Source organism: Eschscholzia californica, unplaced genomic scaffold (genome assembly GCF_041429995.1).
Source record: "Eschscholzia californica isolate CP2 unplaced genomic scaffold, dmEscCali1.0.p SCAF_1, whole genome shotgun sequence".
Lineage (NCBI taxonomy): Eukaryota > Viridiplantae > Streptophyta > Magnoliopsida > Ranunculales > Papaveraceae > Eschscholzia > Eschscholzia californica.
The window spans coordinates 3676930-3689304 of record NW_028238198.1 but is presented as its reverse complement, the minus strand read 5'-3'; the positions used below and the strand labels follow the sequence as shown (position 1 = coordinate 3689304).

At 36.4% G+C, this 12375-nt stretch overlaps 1 pseudogene across 2 annotated transcripts; it reads left to right on the top strand.

The window, feature by feature from the left end:
- Positions 1–2883: 2883 nt before the first annotated feature.
- Positions 2884–8946, top strand: LOC147563341 (pentatricopeptide repeat-containing protein At5g48910 pseudogene; annotated as a pseudogene). 2 transcript variants are annotated; one of them, XR_015223838.1, is made up of 2 exons: positions 2884–3070; positions 3186–8946. The product of XR_015223838.1 is annotated as a pentatricopeptide repeat-containing protein At5g48910 pseudogene, transcript variant X1 (transcript). The 2 variants fall into 2 exon arrangements; XR_015223839.1 differs by having other exon boundaries at positions 2942–3070; positions 3190–5011.
- The last annotated feature ends 3429 nt before the right edge of the window (positions 8947–12375 follow it).

Below are 12375 nucleotides of genomic sequence, written 5' to 3'. Positions count from 1 at the left end.
CTCACGGTCAGGAGCAGATCCCAAAATGCCGACAGTTGGAGAGAAATTAGTTCTGGTAAAGGAGCCGATCCTTTAGGCCAGCGCTTTGGGGAAAGCTAAATAGTTTCCGGGGTGTGAAGACTTGGTAAAAAATTGGTCAATTTTGTTTGACAATTTTATTTAGGGGGAAAGCAAAATAGCTTCTCCACCTCAGCTCTCTCTCTCTCTCCACCTCACTTCTCTCCCTCCACCTCATCTTCTCTCTCCACCTCACTTCTCTCCCTCCACCTCATCTTCTCTCTCCACCTCATCTTCTCTCTCTCTTCTCCGATGCGACCATGAAATTTTTTATTTTTTTTTTATTTTTCTCTCACATCTCTCTCTCTCTAAACTCCGGCGAAGGGGGTTTCCCTTTGCCGGAGTTCCGGTCTGTTCTTCAACAGTTCCGGTCTGTTCTTCAACAGACCGGAACTCCGGCGAAGGGAAACCCCCTTCGCCGGAGTTTAGAGAGAGAGAGATGTGAGAGAAAAAAAAATTTCATGGTCGCCGGTCGGAAAATTTTTCGGCCAGCGACCTATCGGAGAAGAGAGAGAAGATGAGGTGGAGGAAGGTGAGGTGAGGTGGAGGGAGGTGATGGGGAGAGTTTTTTATTTTGAACCATATTCCCCATAAAATATGCTTCCCCAGAAATTTTTCAAAATTTTGCATATTCCCTTTAAAATTTCACACCCCGGAAACTATTTAGCTTTCCCCAAAGCGCTGGCCATCCTTTACCATGACCTCTGGTGGACAAATGAACTTAAAAACTGTCCACGTATTTAGGTTTCATGGCCAATTTAATCAATGCTTTTTGTTCTTCGGTCAAATTTAATTTAAGCATATTTCCAACTTGTAACAGTATAGGGCAAAAGTTAATAGTGTGACCTATAGGACCACATGAAGAACAAAAATAGAGTAACTTTTCAAAACGTAATTCAACCAAGACTAATTGAGTATTAGATAACTTCAGGTTCATCCTTTTAGGAAGAGGATTTGCAATGGTGAATTCGTCCATTGTGGCACTTCATCCTGATAAGTACGCTTGTAGTTTCCGAGATATGCTGTCAACCTGTTGATAGTGGTACTGTTTAGGTGCCACCTGGGTATGTCATTCATTTCAATCCAAAACCACAATTTATCAAAGTTGTGATCAATTGGGGCTACCTAGGCTTGATATTCCTGTAAAATAATGAGTTATTTTGCGAAAGGGGCGCACATAAGTACCAGGTTTTGCGAAAGGGGCACGACTATTTATTATTTTGTGAAAGGGTCGTGGACTAGCATTGACCGTTAAATAAATGATAGATTTAACATCACATTACATGAACAGTTAACATCACTGTCCCTCTACTTAGATGATTAATATCTATTGATCAAATTTAATTATGTCGTCACTTTTTTTTTCCACGAAAGAGCCCTTTCAGTTTTTTTTCTTTTTTTCTTTCTTCCACCTTCGATCTTCTACGAGTTTTTGATAGAGGTGTTGTTGATTGAGTTTTACAAAGAGATTGTGCCGACAAATGAGGAGCTTAGGTTTTTTTTGTCAACTTTCTGTTTTTGTTTTCAATCTTTTTTTTTTTTACGAATCCTCTTCTTAAATTCATTTTACTTTCGAACTCTTTAATTTGAGTAGACCGAGTAAAGCTGAGGTTTATCTTTATGTGCCATTACATTTTCTCTCTCATGATTATGTCGAGTTGAAATTTTACTTCTTTTTATGCTCCACATAAATATATCTTGATTATATTATTTATTCATTATGTATTAGATTAATAAATTATGAAATTCATTGTTTAAATGTGTAACACGCTACAAAATCGGGAAGAACAATATTTTCAAGTTAGATGTCTTAATTTTCCACCTTTGGAAATTTAGTGTCAAAATCATATAAGTTTCTTAAATGTAATAATATATTTTTAAGTATAAGGTTAGATTAATGGTATTAAATTTAACGGTGTTAGAACTTAACTGGTCAACACTAGTCCACTACCCCTTCGCAAAATAATAAATAGTCATGCCCCTTTCGCAAAACCCGGTACTTATATACGCCCCTTTCGCAAAATAACTCTAAAATAATTAATTCGTCCATGATAACCCACGGGGAACGGTTAACGGCCATTTCCAATTCCGTGCTTATAGATAGGGGTGTAAATCAGTTCGGGTCGGTCGATACTGGGGTTCTAACTTCATCGGGACAGTCGACTCAGACACAAAATGTTGGTGACCACCTATTTATTCGGACGGTCTCGGACAGTCACTTTTAAGAATTGTGTGTCCATTGACCGTTTATTTTATCGGGCCAGTTGGACGGTCTCAATTTGGGCTTTCCACTGGCAATTTACAGAAACTTATAACTTTATTTTCGTCTGCGTTAAACAACCCTCAAACAACAAATATGAAATGAACCATCAAGTATGAACGAAACCAATATATAATTAAGTATGAATGAAACTAGTGAGGACGACTAAAGATTCAGAAAAAAAATATAACACTAAGTTATACAGACTTTCGTAGTACGATGTTCGGTGCAAAACTTCGAATGGATGGAAAGATTCAGAGAGAGAACGATATAAATGAAGGGATTCAGAGAGAGAACGATCATCTTAAGTCTATATAATCTGATGTTCTATAACCTCTGAAAATGAAGACGGATTTATTCAGTCACTAGTAATAGTCGGATATTTGGGGTCATATTGATCGGTCGGTTAACGGACATAGAATTTTAACGGTGACCACCCCCAACATAAAGGAAGGTCACAACTCCTCCATTACCAAGTTTCCAATTTTATTCTTTCAACATAAAAAGAAAAAAAAAACAAAAAAAAAGTTACCAATTTTATTGAATTCCGAGCCGTAAAAAATGAAGGGTAAGATTTCAAAGGCCTTGGGCTAATAAAACCCTAAAAATTCAGTGCTCGGACCTAACCGAGCAACAAGTAGACGCGGAATTGACGACCGACTGGCCAACCCGAGCGATCAACCTCTCAGCTGGAATTAAGTTCTTTATACTCTTTCAAACTCTCTTCTTCATATAATAGTTGCTTCAGGGAAGGTGAGTGACTGACAATGGTATTGAATTTCTCCTAATTAATTAAATCAAGGGTTTTAGTGTTCTTTTTCTACATGATTTATTAATTAACTGTGTATATATTTATGGTATGGATCAGGTAGTGAGTGGTAGGGATGATTTTTAGAGGTATGAAAGGTGCTTTTAAACTGTCGTCGTTCAAAAGAAAGAAACCTAAACCTAATGGCAATGGAGAGAAGAAGACCTCCAAAGGAAAAGGTATTATTATGATGAAAAAATCATCTTCTTCTTCTTCTTCTTTTGGTATCGTTAGATGTACTAGTACTGGTAGTATTTGTAGTAGTGATTGGTTAGTAATTGAGATACTAAGTAGGCTCCCAGTGAAATCCCTTTGCCGTTTCAAGACTGTTTCTAAAAGATGGTGCTCATTCATTCAAAAAAATCAAGTATTGATTGATATACACCTCACCCGTTCAAAACAAGAACGTCCTCGCCTATTTATGGTCGTTCCTGTACCACTCACCGAGGAACAACAAGAAACGCGAAAGAGTTACGAAGGTACCTTAATCATTGACTCTTGGCCATATAAGGAATTCCACATTACAGCTCAACTCATCTTTGAAGAACACAAAGATAAAGATAAAGAAGAAGAAGAATACAATGGTGGCGGCTGCCCCCACTCCAACAACACAAAACTAAAGCTATTGGTTGACACGGTAAGAGAGATTGACTCGTCTTCTTACGATGTTATTTCGAAACCTCTAAACGGTTTAATCTGTCTCATCGAGAAGACTAGAGAATATGCTACTCGTGTATACAATATCGGCACCCGAGAAATGTCACCTTGGTTTCAATCATCGTTGAGAGTTGGACAACCATATCTCAGTAATTGTATCCCTTGCTTCAAGTTGGACCATAATGTTTTTGCATCCAACCATGCAATCGGTTTTGATCCTGCCACTAATGAACACAAATTGGTTTGTGTGTGGCAAATGATGTCCAATGTCACGGGCATTTATTTTATTTGTGAGGTTTTGACCATTGGGGGACAAGGTAATAATAATTATAGATGGAGAAGGATCACAGAGGTCCCGCCGTGTATCCTAAACGAGGATTTTGTTTACGTGAATGGTGTTATCTACTGGACCAATACTTCTCTCTGTCGTTCCGCGTCAAAACATGATTATCATCCCGTGTACTTAGTGGCATTTGATGTAGGAAGTGAGAAGTTCAGAACAGTCACAATCCCTGATTTCATTCCTTGTCACCCTGGGGTTGTATTTGGTGATGAGATTGTTAAGTTATTTGAAGTGGATGGAAGTTTAGCTATGGCTGTTAAACTGAACAGTTGTACGTTCAAGATGTATATATACGAAGATGATGATTACAAAGAGGAGGAGATCAATGATACGTTTAATAGTTCTTCTTGCAGGAAGAACGGAAAATGGAGTGAAGTAAGAAATATCTCATTGCCTTTCTATATGGAGGAATGTCAACGTGTTACATTCGATACTTTCATAGGATCACAGGACAAGGTTTTCGTAACATCATCTGTTTGGGGTCCAAGAAAGAATAAATTTATATCTTATTGCTACAATTGGAAGATGGGTAGTTGGGCAGAGGTTGATTTAAATACAATCCCATCGTCAGTTCCACAAATACGCAGTAATAGCTTTTCTACTATTTTCTCCGAAAGTCTTTTGTCCCTTAACAATCAAAATGCCCTATAATACTACTGCGGTAGCGGAGGAATCAGCTTCACTTTGTCTAGAAACTTTAGCCTTTTCTTAACTTATGTTTGCATTCTGTTTCGCTTAACTTAATACTACCTTGTTTGCCTTCTTCGTAAAGGTTGTTGGCGTTGTAACTTAGTACTTTTTATGTAGCTGTTTTCTTATTAATTACCACATTTTGTAATTACATCAATTTAGGATCTTGTTTTAATATAAATTCTTTGTTCTAGAAGAAGATTACTCATTGGAGTACCTTTATGTGCTTTTCGAGCTATCTCTCTACAACTATATAAAGAGATTTTCCCTTTCATAAAAACAGTTTATTGTAAAAGATTCATTTTAGTCAAGTCATTGATGATCATGGTATGTTCTACTTGGATGACATCCAACACCAAGTGAACCCTCATTTTCACTCATTTTATCACCAATATTCGCCTCCATCAAAGTTAGTAGTATGTCAGTCAAAGTTTTACATGACCATAAATACATCAATTTCAGATTCAAGTATACCATTCTTGGGTTGATGACTAAAAGATTGAACTCCCAATGTTCAAATATTTCCTTCAATCTCATAGTTAAAAAAAAAGGGTTTGTTTCAGCAGAAATAGAGTTCACAAAATACCAATAATTTGATTCAAATCCACCAAAGTAGTCCACTTTTACCACCATCTTTATCCATGGCAATTCTTAAAAGCCGAGTACTTCTATTCTCCTCCGCGTTGATCAGACGCGCATTGCTTCGATCAGACGCGCATTCATTCGCTCTATTCACCTTCATCTGTAATAGGTGTGTATTTCTTTTCAGTAATTTAGCCATCTTTATCTTATCCTCCCATTCATCTATCAAATTGATGCCATATTGGCAAAATCAGATCTGTACACCTCAGACCTTAAGCCTCATCCCTTTTTCCGGGAGAGAGAGAGAGAATCATTTTCCTTCTCTGAAATACAGTAGTCATCACTCCCCAGTCCCCCTTGCCCCTTGATCTTCAAGCACCCCAATGACTTCAACGGTTAGAATTTCAAACACTTTTCCCGCCACAAATCTCCCCAACACAAAGAAGCCAACTCCTACTCCAAACACAAACCTCTCCCTCTTACTCCTCTGTTCTCACCTTCATGAAGCCAAACAAATCCATGCCCTAATTATCAAATCCTCTCAAATCTCAGACCCTTACTCAGCTAGCCGACTTGCCGAGTTCTATGCCATTTCAGATCATGGAAGTCTCAAATACGCAGAAAAAATCCTCAATTCTGTTCAAGAACCTTACCCTTTTTTATGGAATACCCTCATTAGAGGAAACCTCAAGAATCAAAACCCACTTAAATCCATTCTTCTTTACGATCAAATGCTTCAGAAATCAGTCCAACCTGATCATTTTACCTTCACTTTTCTTCTCAATGCTTGCACCCAATTACCAGCTCCCGAATTTGGAAAACAGATTCATTCTCAGATAATCAAGCTTGGGCTTGGATCAAATGCGTATATTAGAAACAAATTGATCCATCTTTATTCGGTCTCTGGATTGATTTTAGATGCTCGAAAGGTGTTTGATAAAAGTACTGAATTAGATATTGTCGCTTGGAATAGCATGCTTGAAGCTTATGCAGATTGTAGAGATAGAAAATCACTTTATAAACTGTTCGATGAAATGCCTCTGAGAGATGTTGTTTCTTGGAACACAATGATTGGTTTTTATGTGCAAGTGGGAGAATTCAAGGAAGCTATTCTACTTTTTCGGGTAATGCAAGAAAATGGGGAGTTAGCGAACCAAGTTACATTAATTAGTATTCTATCTGCAGTTTCGCATTTGGGTGCTCTTGCTCAAGGTAAATGGATTCATGCTTACATCGACAAGAATAAGATCGTGCTTGATGAAAATCTAGGTTCAGCACTCATAAACATGTACGCAAAATGTGGGTGCTTAGATGGAGCGATTCAAGCATTTCGAGAAACAAAGAAGAAGAGTGTGGATACTTGGAATTCAATGATATCTGGCCTAGCATCAAACGGGCAAAGCATAAAAGCTATCGAACTCTTCTCCTCAATGGAGTCTAAGGGAGTTAAACCCAATGCAATAACATTCTCTTGTGTTCTAAATGCTTGTAGTCATGGAGGTTTGATCGAAGATGGTGTTACAAATTTCAGAAAGATGCGAGAAATTTACAAGATCACCCCAGATATAGCACATTATGGATGCATGGTCGATCTGTTTAGTCGTGCGGGTTTGTTTGATAAGGCAGAGGATATAATTCGAACTATGCCATATGGGCCTGACGTGGTTATGTGGAAAGCTTTATTGGGTGCTTGTAGAATCCATAGAAATTTTGAAATGGGGGAGAGAGCTGGACTTAGACTTATCGAACTGGCACCAAACGATAATGCGAGTTATGTCTTGTTATCGAACATATACGCAATCTCTGATAACTGGGATGGAGTTCACAAAATGAGGAAAATGATGTGGGAAAGAGGCGTAAAGAAAATTCCTGGGTGTAGTTCTATTGAATTGGATGGGGTTGTTCACGAGTTCATCGTCGGAGATATTACTCACGTAAAGAAGAAAGAGATTTATGAAATGCTAGACGAAATGGGAGAAAAACTAAAGCTTGCTGGGTATCAACCTGATACAAATCAAGTTTTGTTAGATATCGAAGAGGAAGAGGTGAAGCAAAGTTCACTTGGACATCATAGTGAAAAGTTGGCAATTGCTTTTGGTTTTATCAGTACAAAACCTAGAACAACCATCAGAGTGGTAAAGAACCTTCGTGTTTGTAGTGATTGTCATTCTGTGATGAAGCTTCTGTCGGAGATATATAATCGTGAGATTGTTATTAGAGATGCAAATCGATTTCATCATTTCAGATATGGATCGTGTTCTTGTATGGATTACTGGTAATATATTTTCTTACAAATTACTTCTTTGTCACATTTTTTATGATGCTCATTATCTGCTTGAAATAAAAAAAGTGTCTTCCTCGTGCAAGTTTTTCTTTTTCGTATCGAAATTTAGTAGCTTTGGACTACCCACCTCTGTATCTGGAATGAGAATGAATCTATCAAAGAAGAAAATCACCCGAACTTGAGATTTATATTTACGATTTTTTCATGTATAAACTACAATGCCTATAGAAAGTGAAATAGATGAAAACTCTATTCTCTTTGTCTTTTGGGTTGTTGCTTCAAGTTGAAGTTGATGACATCTAAACTCTAGCCTTTAATCTCAAGTCCCAGACTTCTTCTTGAAAGAATCGAAGCTGAGTAGTTTTTCCATCAGTTTCAACGACTTTGCAAATGGATTTGAGGGTCGTTTGGATTCAGATTGGTTGATCTCCTCAGTTTTGTTCCCATAAACCTTGTCATTTGACCCTTTCAAGAAGAAATTGGTAACACATGTTATCTTTTTCTTTGTTGGGTATTCATGTTAATAAGATGGTTTCTCTCTTTTAGGGTTTGCCTTGCTCTTTTCTTTCTTTGTACATTGCTCTTGGTCAGTATATTATCTTTTTTGAATGTTCAAGTTTCCCGATAAATTTGAGGAGTTTTTGTTTTCTATTGTTTGGAATTGACTTTTATTTTAATTTGCATCAAGTTACTTACTAGTCTCCCTGAAAACATGAATTTCATATTCTACGATGAAAAAATAAAGCAGAAAACCGACCAGTACCATACAAATATTTTATATAACCTTGCACAAAGTCACACACATAGTGTTTTCATTCTCATGAATTAACTAATTTACATGATCAAGCGAACAAATTGCGTACAACAAATTGGATCAACTAAAAAAAAGGCCGTTGCTATGCGGAAGCAATTGTAGATATGCGGAGATTAAGATTTCATATGATATTTGAATAATTTTATAAAATTGTTGCATCTAATTTATGCAATGGAGTTATTTATCTGATTTTAATCGTCGTTCGATATAAGTTTGGTAGTTCATGTTTGTAGTTGAGCACAACTACAAACACTAACTCTATTTTGTGAAATTAATGAGGCTACTTATGGAAACTAGTTTAAATGATATTTGAACTTGGTCTATTTTGTGAACATCTAGGAAAAGTGTGACGATTTAATGATGCGGAGAACTTTGTAAAAATATCGAAACAATTTCCAACAATTTTTCGTTTCTGACTTAGATTCTCCCGCTGCAAAATCAAAATGCAGAACTAAAAACAAAGAAAAAATTTACCATATAAGTGTGGTGAAAGGGCTTTAGTACAAGCGAAAAGGGTAAAAGACATATGTATCTGGTACTAAAGTACACCACATCCACACCATATAGTCGATGGTTTAAGTAGGGAAAGATTAAAAAAAAACTAATCCATGGTTTAAGTAGGGAAAGATTCAACAGAAAAACTGCTTCTTATTAACATGATCGCAAAATACTAGTTGGTTGATTAGTCGAACATGTGTCCGCTTTTTTTAAGGATGCTGGTATATTGTATGTAAGTCGTCTGTATATGTACCACCCCTCATATAAGAGATGTGCTGATAGGTTGCGCAAACCCTAAGCTGGCCTCTCGACCACATCCCTAAATAGTTTTTAATTGTGATAGTCTAGCATGCAACTTTAGAAGCTCAAGGAAAAATGAGCTCCTGCCCTACTTGCAGTTCATATAGCATATGGGTGCAGAGAAGTCTTAACCACTTCCTTGGTCTATCAACTTCCTCTTAACTATTTTTTGTTCTTCTCGTATGAAACTCTCCCTATATCCACAATTGGTCTTCGCATAGCATCGGCAATAAAAAAAGAAAGCTATGTAGCTATAAAGATAGTGTACATACATATGTACGTATATATACCTTAGATGTTTGCTAAGGACAGGAACGAAGATGAATATTGTGATTTTAGAAAAGAAATATGTGATTGTGCAAAACTATAAGCAAGATGTATCACAGCGTAACTAAATATACCTAAAGCCGATATTGTGAAAGCAACGGCAACTCGTCTGCAAACTCTAGCTACCTTAGGGTAGTCTTGACGGAGAGTGATGGTAAGGACAGCTCCGGTGAAGGCAAAGTTGATAGCTAAAACAAAAACATGGAAGACAAAAGGTTGATGATAAATGAATATTATGGTAGGAATTGGATTTCCATTTACCTCTTTGAATGGTAATTGGACAAGTAACATGGCAGTGAGAAATGAGAAAAAGAATATTACTTCCTCTACTCGACTCCCCATTTCAAAAAAATTGAACAACTTCATGGAAATTGATGGGAATTGAAAATTGTCAAACCAAGAAAAAGAATTCTATAGTGTTATTTAAGAATTAAGAGTTCTGTCTTAATTGATATATGTATCATATATATATAGTATTAAAATTCGGTGAGTTGATCCCGGTTTTGCCCCCCAAAATTAACAGAACGGGGTATTTGTATGAGAAAATATGACCGTTGAATGTTATTTAATCACTCATTCATGTAAAAACCATAGGATGGGTGCTTCAGTGCGAATGTGGGATCTCCACATAACAAATCAGATCCGACAAATTCATTTCTTTTTTTAAAGTTGTCGGGCGAGAACCCCTTTTTCTCCTTTTGTTTCTTAAGTAATTCTTTCCCCTCTTTTTCTCCTCTACCTAATACACTTTACCTTTTCTTATGAGTATAATAACTTGCCTAATTATGCTTAAGTTGCTTTGGTTTACCGCCATAAACAATGAAAAATATATGTGACTTATGGTGCACGTCAAGAGACGAATATTGGAAGCAAAGTCATGTTTCCAATCTCTAATTCAATAAAATTTAGTATTTGCGAAACGTGGTCCATTGTATGTGAAATTTACAATGAAACTTTACAACCTTTTATTCAAAAATTTATCTTAGGTGTCGTTTGTTTTTGTTTAGATTTGAATCTGAAATCTAAAACGATTGTATATGTAATTTTAGTTGTTTTACATGCGTTTATCTTGAGTTCTTGAAACAAGTCTTCATATTCAATACATATGTTTTCAGCTTTGAAAACAAGGTTAATTTGAAAAAAAAAAATTATTTTAAGATCTGAATTGATCAGAGAAATAAATACATACAAGTACTCAAACTATACAAGTAAATTACACATTATTTACTTTGGATTTGGATTCAGAATTAAAAAAAGAAACTTCTTATTCTCTAAATTGCCATCAAAATGTAATTACCATGTTCTAATATCTTATTAGAGAGTGGGTGACCAATAGGATCATCCACAAATTATTATATATATATAAAGACAAAGTTAATTTGGTATATTATGTCACCTTCAATGACCATTATGCCAATGAATCATGATGTATATAAAATTATAACGAAGACAGATAGGCAACGCTCCTGTTTGTTATATGTATTTTTCACCTAAGATTTGGTCAAAGCAAGTTGAGGAAGTAAGGTTAGAGACTTAGAGGCGCCTTCTATTTTTGAAGGTGTTTATCACCCAGTTCTTCCTCCTTCTTTCTTCTTCCTTTTTCTCCTTCTTCTCCTCATTCTCCTGCTTCCTCCTTCTCCTCCTTCTTCTTATTGTTCTTCTTCTGCTCCTCCTCCCCCTCCTCTTCCTCCTCCTCCCTTCTCTTTGTCTACTCTCGTCGGCGAAAAGACCTCCTTCGTCTTCGATTTGGCTTACCAAACTGATGGCGACCATCAACATGGGCCTCACGGCCAAGTCATTGGGCCTCACGACCGTACTAGTTAGAGGGTCTCTTGGCCGAGACCATTAGGGTTAGAGTTTAGGAGTTTCTATGTTTTAGTATTTTCTACTAAGTCTAGGTTTAGAAGTTTCTATGTTTGAGTATCTTTGGTATTTAGGAATCCTAGTTTGAGTCTATCTAGAAGTTTCTAAGTTCCTAGTTTGAGTCAGGTATGTCCTTGTTATTTAGATCAGAGAATATTATGAATGAAGTTTATTGTTAATCAAGTTTATCATTTATTATTAATCAAGTTTATCGTTTTATCGCTTTTATCGTTATTTCATCAGTTTTATTTCATTAGTTTAGTTTAATAACAATGGTGGATTACGTTACTTTTACGCTTCCGCAACAATCTACATCACAAACCTGCCAGATCCAGATGAAGTCGTCTTGGATCTGGCTTTTCTGATGCAGACGACTTTGTCTAGATTTGGAAGGTCCAACAAAGTCGTCGGTTGGCGACCATTTGCGGGAAAAGTAATCTAACGACTTATTTTATTTTCTTGGGGTTGATCTTAACGTTAAAATGAAGATTTTGATTTCGGTAGTTTTAAATAGAGAAAGAGTAAACTGATGATGAAAGCGCAAAGTGGGAATATAATAATCTTAACAAACTGGTGGCGGAAAAGAAGAAAAGGGGTCTATATGGGTATTTTCGTTAGATTAGAGGGTCAGACAAGAAACTGGTCATAAACTAGGAGGCCATTTGGAAAATAACCTCTCTTCTTTTTTTTTTTTATTCCTAACGAAATAGCAATAATATTAAAAAATTGAAAAAAAGGAAAAGTTGGGAGTTTTAAGGATTTCAACTCTAAAGTCAAGGTATGGTAGCTGTCCAAAATGATATTTAAACTCTGTAAAACAACTATTCAAATTTCTTAGATGCTCAGAGGGAGGAAGGAGATGAGGAAATCAGAGAACCTCCCTGCATGTTAT